This window comes from Taudactylus pleione, unplaced genomic scaffold (assembly GCF_031769625.1).
Source record: "Taudactylus pleione unplaced genomic scaffold, aTauple2 ptg000282l, whole genome shotgun sequence".
NCBI lineage: Eukaryota > Metazoa > Chordata > Amphibia > Anura > Myobatrachidae > Taudactylus > Taudactylus pleione.
In genome coordinates this window covers 13,587,158-13,598,403 of record NW_028284684.1, presented here as the reverse complement: position 1 = coordinate 13,598,403, position 11,246 = coordinate 13,587,158, and the positions used below count along the sequence as shown (strand labels likewise).

Genomic DNA, 11,246 nt, shown 5'->3' with positions numbered 1-11,246 from the left:
CTCCCCGTCGGGGAATTGAACCCCGGTCTCCCGTGTGACAGGCGGGGATACTCACCACTATACTAACGAGGATCTGCTGTGTGCTGTGATTTCTGGTCCAGTCCAGAAAAGTGATGTTCAACTAAGAGTTGTTATAATTTCCTTGGGTAATGAAAATTATTGAAATCATTTATACATCAATTTGTTAGTGTACTCTTTCACCATATATCAGATCCATGTCGATTCTTCTGCATCATGAGCTAGGTCAAATGCTTATAGAAATTGCCCCAGCTATCATTTTCTTACTCTACCCATGTCCGATAATCCCTGGACTGAGATGTTCTAGGATTTTACTGTTGATTTGCCAGTGTTTATAGGTATTTCTATGAATTGATTTATGGTTGACCATTTCTGATGCTTGATTGTATATTTAGTAATTCAAGATCCTTTAAAAAGCTCAAATGAATTTAGCAAAACCCATTACCCCTTATCAACTTTTTTCTAATTAGAATTTGCTTAGAAATCCTTGAATGGCTAAAAGACTATTATGCTAGAGACCAATGGTAGCTCTGCATGAGGAATATTAAACTCCAAATCTCTTCTGCTAAATTATGCCCAAATTATGTGAATGCTATAAAAATTGATAATTTATTATATTATTCAGCTACTGTTTCCAACTTAATTTAAAAAAATATATATATGTATATATTCACTCTTCTTTTAAGGCACCAATAAATATCTATGCATTTTCTGGATATTCTATACCATACAATTTTAATACATGGGAATCCTGAATATAAAGTCCAATAAATGCTGGATTTGCCATGTTGTACATGTTCTAAGCAATATCTTTTAGATTATAGCTGATATAGGGCCTGATTCAGAGCCGCTTGCTGCTAGTGAGTGCTTGCTCAGAACAAGGGCGGTTTTTTATGTTTTGTATTTGCTTTTTCTTTCATCAGGCCGCTCGCTAAGCTGTGGGTGACCTCCCACAGCTTTTGCGAGTGGCCAGGAGCCCATCGCGATTATCGTGACCATCAGGCTTGCGAGGAGACCCTGTGGAAGGGTCTGAGCTCTCACAAGCCCGAGTAAACTTCCTGCTCTAATAGAACAGGAAGTCCACTACTGACATCACTAGTGATGTCAGTAGGGCCACCCACAAACACCAGGCATTCCTAAGGGAATGCCTGCATTTGTGCAGCCACCCCCCCCTCCCCGCATACAAAACGCGGTGAGTTATCAATCAACATTGACAGCCGCTCCGTCTTGTAGCTAGACCCATATCGATGGAGCAGCCATCGCTGGACGGATCTTGCGCATGCACACGCCGGAGGCGGCGCATGGGTAGTGGGGGACCGTCGAACCACTTACGAGTGTTGTGCGCTTGCGAGTGTGTCTGAATCATGCCCATAGTCCTTAGGAAAATTTTTGGGTGCTTGCCAAAGACATGTAAATGAAGTGCTTGTTAAAAAATAAAATCCATTCTACTAACCATTGCAAAATGGAATTTGGGTCTTGAGGACCCACCTCATGGAGTTGGGCTTAGACAGCACAAGAAAATTGCTTGAGAAGTTACTTGACCTATACTGTTCTTGAGAATGGGGCCCAACAATGTGGTCTTTCAATGCTAGAAATGTCAAAATAATTCTGAATGTTGTAGTTTGATGTCCTAGAAAATGTGTGCAGTTTTCATTCCAAAAAGTGGCATACACCAATATGCCAACCTCCTTGCCTATATTTTATTTCTACATATAAAAATGTAAGTATGTATAAACCTTCCCAAAATACCAAACCATTCTGATTTATTCCATAGCCACCTAACGCCAACAAATGGTAATAGAAGTATATCATTACAGTTGGTACATTTTGTTTTCTCTATCTGCTATTCCATTTGTATGGATCTATGAGGGTTTCCTTTAAGTACACATCTCAATATATTATAGTTTGGGTTGTTATTTATGCATGCCATAACATTTGTATTATTATTTTTCCACTGTGTCTGAAATGGAATATTGGAGAAATAAAAGTTATAGCCTCCCCGTCGGGGAATTGAACCCCGGTCTCCCGCGTGACAGGCGGGGATACCACTATACTAACGAGGATCGGCTGTGTGCTGTGATTTCTGGTCCAGTCCAGAAAAGTGATGTTCAACTAAGAGTTGTTATAATTTCCTTGGGTAATGAAAATGATTGAAATCATTTATACATCAATTTGTTAGTGTACTCTTTCACCATATATCAGATCCATGTCGATTCTTCTGCATCATGAGCTAGGTCAAATGCTTATAGAAATTGCCCCAGCTATCATTTTCTTACTCTACCCATGTCCGATAATCCCTGGACTGAGATGTTCTAGGATTTTACTGTTGATTTGCCAGTGTTTATAGGTATTTCTATGAATTGATTTATGGTTGACCATTTCTGATGCTTGATTGTATATTTAGTAATTCAAGATCCTTTAAAAAGCTCAAATGAATTTAGCAAAACCCATTACCCCTTATCAACTTTTTTCTAATTAGAATTTGCTTAGAAATCCTAGAATGGCTAAAAGACTATTATGCTAGAGACCAATGGTAGCTCTGCATGAGGAATATTAAACTCCAAATCTCTTCTGCTAAATTATGCCCAAATTATGTGAATGCTATAAAAATTGATAATTTATTCTATTATTCAGCTACTGTTTCCAACTTAATTAAAAAAAATATATATATGTATATATTCACTCTTCTTTTAAGGCACCAATAAATATCTATGCATTTTCTGGATATTCTATACCATACAATTTTAATACATGGGAATCCTGAATATAAAGTCCAATAAATGCTGGATTTGCCATGTTGTACATGTTCTAAGCAATATCTTTTAGATTATAGCTGATATAGGGCCTGATTCAGAGCCGCTTGCTGCTAGTGAGTGCTTGCTCAGAACAAGGGCGGTTTTTTATGTTTTGTATTTGTTTTTTTCTTTCATCAGGCCGCTCGCTAAGCTGTGGGTGACCTCCCACAGCTTTTGCGAGTGGCCTGGAGCCCATCGCGATTATCGTGACCATCAGGCTTGCGAGGAGACCCTGTGGAAGGGTCTGAGCTCTCACAAGCCCGAGTAAACTTCCTGCTCTAATAGAACAGGAAGTCCACTACTGACATCACTAGTGATGTCAGTAGGGCCACCCACAAACACCAGGCGTTCCTAAGGGAATGCCTGCATTTGTGCAGCCACCCCCCCCCTCCCCGCATACAAAACGCGGTGAGTTATCAATCAACATTGACAGCCGCTCCGTCTTGTTGCTAGACCCATATCGATGGAGCAGCCGTCGCTGGACGGATCTTGCGCATGCACATGCCGGAGGCGGCGCATGGGTAGTGGGGGACCGTCGAACCACTTACGAGTGTTGTGCGCTTGCGAGTGTGTCTGAATCATGCCCATAGTCCTTAGGAAAATTTTTGGGTGCTTGCCAAAGACATGTAAATGAAGTGCTTGTTAAAAAATAAAATCCATTCTACTAACCATTGCAAAATGGAATTTGGGTCTTGAGGACCCACCTCATGGAGTTGGGCTTAGACAGCACAAGAAAATTGCTTGAGAAGTTACTTGACCTATACTGTTCTTGAGAATGGGGCCCAACAATGTGGTCTTTCAATGCTAGAAATGTCAAAATAATTCTGAATGTTGTAGTTTGATGTCCTAGAAAATGTGTGCAGTTTTCATTCCAAAAAGTGGCATACACCAATATGCCAACCTCCTTGCCTATATTTTATTTCTACATATAAAAATGTAAGTATGTATAAACCTTCCCAAAATACCAAACCATTCTGATTTATTCCATAGCCACCTAACGCCAACAAATGGTAATAGAAGTATATCATTACAGTTGGTACATTTTGTTTTCTCTATCTGCTATTCCATTTGTATGGATCTATGAGGGTTTCCTTTAAGTACACATCTCAATATATTATAGTTTGGGTTGTTATTTATGCATGCCATAACATTTGTATTATTATTTTTCCACTGTGTCTGAAATGGAATATTGGAGAAATAAAAGTTATAGCCTCCCCATCGGGGAATTGAACCCCGGTCTCCCGCGTGACAGACGGGGATACTCACCACTATACTAACGAGGATTGGCTGTGTGCTGTGATTTCTGGTCCAGTCCAGAAAAGTGATGTTCAACTAAGAGTTGTTATAATTTCCTTGGGTAATGAAAATGATTGAAATCATTTATACATCAATTTGTTAGTGTACTCTTTCACCATATATCAGATCCATGTCGATTCTTCTGCATCATGAGCTAGGTCAAATGCTTATAGAAATTGCCCCAGCTATCATTTTCTTACTCTACCCATGTCCGATAATCCCTGGACTGAGATGTTCTAGGATTTTACTGTTGATTTGCCAGTGTTTATAGGTATTTCTATGAATTGATTTATGGTTGACCATTTCTGATGCTTGATTGTATATTTAGTAATTCAAGATCCTTTAAAAAGCTCAAATGAATTTAGCAAAACCCATTACCCCTTATCAACTTTTTTCTAATTAGAATTTGCTTAGAAATCCTTGAATGGCTAAAAGACTATTATGCTAGAGACCAATGGTAGCTCTGCATGAGGAATATTAAACTCCAAATCTCTTCTGCTAAATTATGCCCAAATTATGTGAATGCTATAAAAATTGATAATTTATTCTATTATTCAGCTACTGTTTCCAACTTAATTAAAAAAAATATATATATGTATATATTCACTCTTCTTTTAAGGCACCAATAAATATCTATGCATTTTCTGGATATTCTATACCATACAATTTTAATACATGGGAATCCTGAATATAAAGTCCAATAAATGCTGGATTTGCCATGTTGTACATGTTCTAAGCAATATCTTTTAGATTATAGCTGATATAGGGCCTGATTCAGAGCCGCTTGCTGCTAGTGAGTGCTTGCTCAGAACAAGGGCGGTTTTTTATGTTTTGTATTTGTTTTTTGATTTCATCAGGCCGCTCGCTAAGCTGTGGGTGACCTCCCACAGCTTTTGCGAGTGGCCTGGAGCCCATCGCGATTATCGTGACCATCAGGCTTGCGAGGAGACCCTGTGGAAGGGTCTGAGCTCTCACAAGCCCGAGTAAACTTCCTGCTCTAATAGAACAGGAAGTCCACTACTGACATCACTAGTGATGTCAGTAGGGCCACCCACAAACACCAGGCGTTCCTAAGGGAATGCCTGCATTTGTGCAGCCACCCCCCCCTCCCCGCATACAAAACGCGGTGAGTTATCAATCAACATTGACAGCCGCTCCGTCTTGTAGCTAGACCCATATCGATGGAGCAGCCGTCGCTGGACGGATCTTGCGCATGCACACGCCGGAGGCGGCGCATGGGTAGTGGGGGACCGTCGAACCACTTACGAGTGTTGTGCGCTTGCGAGTGTGTCTGAATCATGCCCATAGTCCTTAGGAAAATTTTGGGTGCTTGCCAAAGACATGTAAATGAAGTGCTTGTTAAAAAATAAAATCCATTCTACTAACCATTGCAAAATGGAATTTGGGTCTTGAGGACCCACCTCATGGAGTTGGGCTTAGACAGCACAAGAAAATTGCTTGAGAAGTTACTTGACCTATACTGTTCTTGAGAATGGGGCCCAACAATGTGGTCTTTCAATGCTAGAAATGTCAAAATAATTCTGAATGTTGTAGTTTGATGTCCTAGAAAATGTGTGCAGTTTTCATTCCAAAAAGTGGCATACACCAATATGCCAACCTCCTTGCCTATATTTTATTTCTACATATAAAAATGTAAGTATGTATAAACCTTCCCAAAATACCAAACCATTCTGATTTATTCCATAGCCACCTAACGCCAACAAATGGTAATAGAAGTATATCATTACAGTTGGTACATTTTGTTTTCTCTATCTGCTATTCCATTTGTATGGATCTATGAGGGTTTCCTTTAAGTACACATCTCAATATATTATAGTTTGGGTTGTTATTTATGCATGCCATAACATTTGTATTATTATTTTTCCACTGTGTCTGAAATGGAATATTGGAGAAATAAAAGTTATAGCCTCCCCGTCGGGGAATTGAACCCCGGTCTCCCGCGTGACAGGCGGGGATACTCACCACTATACTAACGAGGATCGGCTGTGTGCTGTGATTTCTGGTCCAGTCCAGAAAAGTGATGTTCAACTAAGAGTTGTTATAATTTCCTTGGGTAATGAAAATGATTGAAATCATTTATACATCAATTTGTTAGTGTACTCTTTCACCATATATCAGATCCATGTCGATTCTTCTGCATCATGAGCTAGGTCAAATGCTTATAGAAATTGCCCCAGCTATCATTTTCTTACTCTACCCATGTCCGATAATCCCTGGACTGAGATGTTCTAGGATTTTACTGTTGATTTGCCAGTGTTTATAGGTATTTCTATGAATTGATTTATGGTTGACCATTTCTGATGCTTGATTGTATATTTAGTAATTCAAGATCCTTTAAAAAGCTCAAATGAATTTAGCAAAACCCATTACCCCTTATCAACTTTTTTCTAATTAGAATTTGCTTAGAAATCCTTGAATGGCTAAAAGACTATTATGCTAGAGACCAATGGTAGCTCTGCATGAGGAATATTAAACTCCAAATCTCTTCTGCTAAATTATGCCCAAATTATGTGAATGCTATAAAAATTGATAATTTATTCTATTATTCAGCTACTGTTTCCAACTTAATTAAAAAAAAAATATATATGTATATATTCACTCTTCTTTTAAGGCACCAATAAATATCTATGCATTTTCTGGATATTCTATACCATACAATTTTAATACATGGGAATCCTGAATATAAAGTCCAATAAATGCTGGATTTGCCATGTTGTACATGTTCTAAGCAATATCTTTTAGATTATAGCTGATATAGGGCCTGATTCAGAGCCGCTTGCTGCTAGTGAGTGCTTGCTCAGAACAAGGGCGGTTTTTTATGTTTTGTATTTGTTTTTTTCTTTCATCAGGCCGCTCGCTAAGCTGTGGGTGACCTCCCACAGCTTTTGCGAGTGGCCTGGAGCCCATCGCGATTATCGTGACCATCAGGCTTGCGAGGAGACCCTGTGGAAGGGTCTGAGCTCTCACAAGCCTGAGTAAACTTCCTGCTCTAATAGAACAGGAAGTCCACCTACTGACATCACTAGTGATGTCAGTAGGGGCCACCCACAAACACCAGGCGTTCCTAAGGGAATGCCTGCATTTGTGCAGCCACCCCCCCCCTCCCCGCATACAAAACGCGGTGAGTTATCAATCAACATTGACAGCCGCTCCGTCTTGTAGCTAGACCCATATCGATGGAGCAGCCGTCGCTGGACGGATCTTGCGCATGCACACGCCGGAGGCGGCGCATGGGTAGTGGGGGACCGTCGAACCACTTACGAGTGTTGTGCGCTTGCGAGTGTGTCTGAATCATGCCCATAGTCCTTAGGAAAATGTTTGGGTGCTTGCCAAAGACATGTAAATGAAGTGCTTGTTAAAAAATAAAATCCATTCTACTAACCATTGCAAAATGGAATTTGGGTCTTGAGGACCCACCTCATGGAGTTGGGCTTAGACAGCACAAGAAAATTGCTTGAGAAGTTACTTGACCTATACTGTTCTTGAGAATGGGGCCCAACAATGTGGTCTTTCAATGCTAGAAATGTCAAAATAATTCTGAATGTTGTAGTTTGATGTCCTAGAAAATGTGTGCAGTTTTCATTCCAAAAAGTGGCATACACCAATATGCCAACCTCCTTGCCTATATTTTATTTCTACATATAAAAATGTAAGTATGTATAAACCTTCCCAAAATACCAAACCATTCTGATTTATTCCATAGCCACCTAACGCCAACAAATGGTAATAGAAGTATATCATTACAGTTGGTACATTTTGTTTTCTCTATCTGCTATTCCATTTGTATGGATCTATGAGGGTTTCCTTTAAGTACACATCTCAATATATTATAGTTTGGGTTGTTATTTATGCATGCCATAACATTTGTATTATTATTTTTCCACTGTGTCTGAAATGGAATATTGGAGAAATAAAAGTTACAGCCTCCCTGTCAGGGAATTGAACCCCAGTCTCCCGCGTGACAGGCGGGGATACTCACCACTATACTAACGAGGATTGGCTGTGTGCTGTGATTTCTGGTCCAGTCCAGAAAAGTGATGTTCAACTAAGAGTTGTTATAATTTCCTTGGGTAATGAAAATGATTGAAATCATTTATACATCAATTTGTTAGTGTACTCTTTCACCATATATCAGATCCATGTCGATTCTTCTGCATCATGAGCTAGGTCAAATGCTTATAGAAATTGCCCCAGCTATCATTTTCTTACTCTACCCATGTCCGATAATCCCTGGACTGAGATGTTCTAGGATTTTACTGTTGATTTGCCAGTGTTTATAGGTATTTCTATGAATTGATTTATGGTTGACCATTTCTGATGCTTGATTGTATATTTAGTAATTCAAGATCCTTTAAAAAGCTCAAATGAATTTAGCAAAACCCATTACCCCTTATCAACTTTTTTCTAATTAGAATTTGCTTAGAAATCCTTGAATGGCTACAAGACTATTATGCTAGAGACCAATGGTAGCTCTGCATGAGGAATATTAAACTCCAAATCTCTTCTGCTAAATTATGCCCAAATTATGTGAATGCTATAAAAATTGATAATTTATTCTATTATTCAGCTACTGTTTCCAACTTAATTAAAATATATATATATATGTATATATTCACTCTTCTTTTAAGGCACCAATAAATATCTATGCATTTTCTGGATATTCTATACCATACAATTTTAATACATGGGAATCCTGAATATAAAGTCCAATAAATGCTGGATTTGCCATGTTGTACATGTTCTAAGCAATATCTTTTAGATTATAGCTGATATAGGGCCTGATTCAGAGCCGCTTGCTGCTAGTGAGTGCTTGCTCAGAACAAGGGCGGTTTTTTATGTTTTGTATTTGTTTTTTTCTTTCATCAGGCCGCTCGCTAAGCTGTGGGTGACCTCCCACAGCTTTTGCGAGTGGCCTGGAGCCCATCGCGATTATCGTGACCATCAGGCTTGCGAGGAGACCCTGTGGAAGGGTCTGAGCTCTCACAAGCCGGAGTAAACTTCCTGCTCTAATAGAACAGGAAGTCCACTACTGACATCACTAGTGATGTCAGTAGGGCCACCCACAAACACCAGGCGTTCCTAAGGGAATGCCTGCATTTGTGCAGCCACCCCCCCCCTCCCCGCATACAAAACGCGGTGAGTTATCAATCAACATTGACAGCCGCTCCGTCTTGTAGCTAGACCCATATCGATGGAGCAGCCGTCGCTGGACGGATCTTGCGCATGCACACGCCGGAGGCGGCGCATGGGTAGTGGGGGACCGTCGAACCACTTACGAGTGTTGTGCGCTTGCGAGTGTGTCTGAATCACGCCCATAGTCCTTAGGAAAATTTTTGGGTGCTTGCCAAAGACATGTAAATGAAGTGCTTGTTAAAAAATAAAATCCATTCTACTAACCATTGCAAAATGGAATTTGGGTCTTGAGGACCCACCTCATGGAGTTGGGCTTAGACAGCACAAGAAAATTGCTTGAGAAGTTACTTGACCTATACTGTTCTTGAGAATGGGGCCCAACAATGTGGTCTTTCAATGCTAGAAATGTCAAAATAATTCTGAATGTTGTAGTTTGATGTCCTAGAAAATGTGTGCAGTTTTCATTCCAAAAAGTGGCATACACCAATATGCCAACCTCCTTGCCTATATTTTATTTCTACATATAAAAATGTAAGTATGTATAAACCTTCCCAAAATACCAAACCATTCTAATTTATTCCATAGCCACCTAACGCCAACAAATGGTAATAGAAGTATATCATTACAGTTGGTACATTTTGTTTTCTCTATCTGCTATTCCATTTGTATGGATCTATGAGGGTTTCCTTTAAGTACACATCTCAATATATTATAGTTTGGGTTGTTATTTATGCATGCCATAACATTTGTATTATTATTTTTCCACTGTGTCTGAAATGGAATATTGGAGAAATAAAAGTTATAGCCTCCCCGTCGGGGAATTGAACCCCGGTCTCCCGCGTGACAGGCGGGGATACTCACCACTATACTAACGAGGATCAGCTGTGTGCTGTGATTTCTGGTCCAGTCCAGAAAAGTGATGTTCAACTAAGAGTTGTTATAATTTCCTTGGGTAATGAAAATGATTGAAATCATTTATACATCAATTTGTTAGTGTACTCTTTCACCATATATCAGATCCATGTCGATTCTTCTGCATCATGAGCTAGGTCAAATGCTTATAGAAATTGCCCCAGCTATCATTTTCTTACTCTACCCATGTCCGATAATCCCTGGACTGAGATGTTCTAGGATTTTACTGTTGATTTGCCAGTGTTTATAGGTATTTCTATGAATTGATTTATGGTTGACCATTTCTGATGCTTGATTGTATATTTAGTAATTCAAGATCCTTTAAAAAGCTCAAATGAATTTAGCAAAACCCATTACCCCTTATCAACTTTTTTCTAATTAGAATTTGCTTAGAAATCCTTGAATGGCTAAAAGACTATTATGCTAGAGACCAATGGTAGCTCTGCATGAGGAATATTAAACTCCAAATCTCTTCTGCTAAATTATGCCCAAATTATGTGAATGCTATAAAAATTGATAATTTATTCTATTATTCAGCTACTGTTTCCAACTTAATTAAAAAAAATATATATATGTATATATTCACTCTTCTTTTAAGGCACCAATAAATATCTATGCATTTTCTGGATATTCTATACCATACAATTTTAATACATGGGAATCCTGAATATAAAGTCCAATAAATGCTGGATTTGCCATGTTGTACATGTTCTAAGCAATATCTTTTAGATTATAGCTGATATAGGGCCTGATTCAGAGCCGCTTGCTGCTAGTGAGTGCTTGCTCAGAACAAGGGCGGTTTTTTATGTTTTGTATTTGTTTTTTTCTTTCATCAGGCCGCTCGCTAAGCTGTGGGTGACCTCCCACAGCTTTTGCGAGTGGCCTGGAGCCCATCGCGATTATCGTGACCATCAGGCTTGCGAGGAGACCCTGTGGAAGGGTCTGAGCTCTCACAAGCCTGAGTAAACTTCCTGCTCTAATAGAACAGGAAGTCCACCTACTGACATCACTAGTGATGTCAGTAGGGGCCACCCACAAACACCAGGCGTTCCTAAGGGAATGCCTGCATTT

The 11,246-nt window shown here is 39.4% G+C and overlaps 4 non-coding genes across 4 annotated transcripts; all 4 read right to left on the bottom strand.

Moving 5' to 3' along the window:
* On the bottom strand, positions 1–72 carry TRNAD-GUC (transfer RNA aspartic acid (anticodon GUC)). The gene has a single exon. It is a non-coding gene; the product is annotated as a tRNA-Asp (tRNA).
* A 3,952-nt stretch (positions 73–4,024) lies between these two features.
* TRNAD-GUC (transfer RNA aspartic acid (anticodon GUC)) lies at positions 4,025–4,096 on the bottom strand. Its single transcript has one exon. It is a non-coding gene; the product is annotated as a tRNA-Asp (tRNA).
* Positions 4,097–6,037: 1,941 nt separating this feature from the next.
* On the bottom strand, positions 6,038–6,109 carry TRNAD-GUC (transfer RNA aspartic acid (anticodon GUC)). The gene has a single exon. It is a non-coding gene; the product is annotated as a tRNA-Asp (tRNA).
* Positions 6,110–10,069: 3,960 nt separating this feature from the next.
* TRNAD-GUC (transfer RNA aspartic acid (anticodon GUC)) lies at positions 10,070–10,141 on the bottom strand. The gene has a single exon. It is a non-coding gene; the product is annotated as a tRNA-Asp (tRNA).
* Between the last annotated feature and the right edge of the window lie 1,105 nt (positions 10,142–11,246).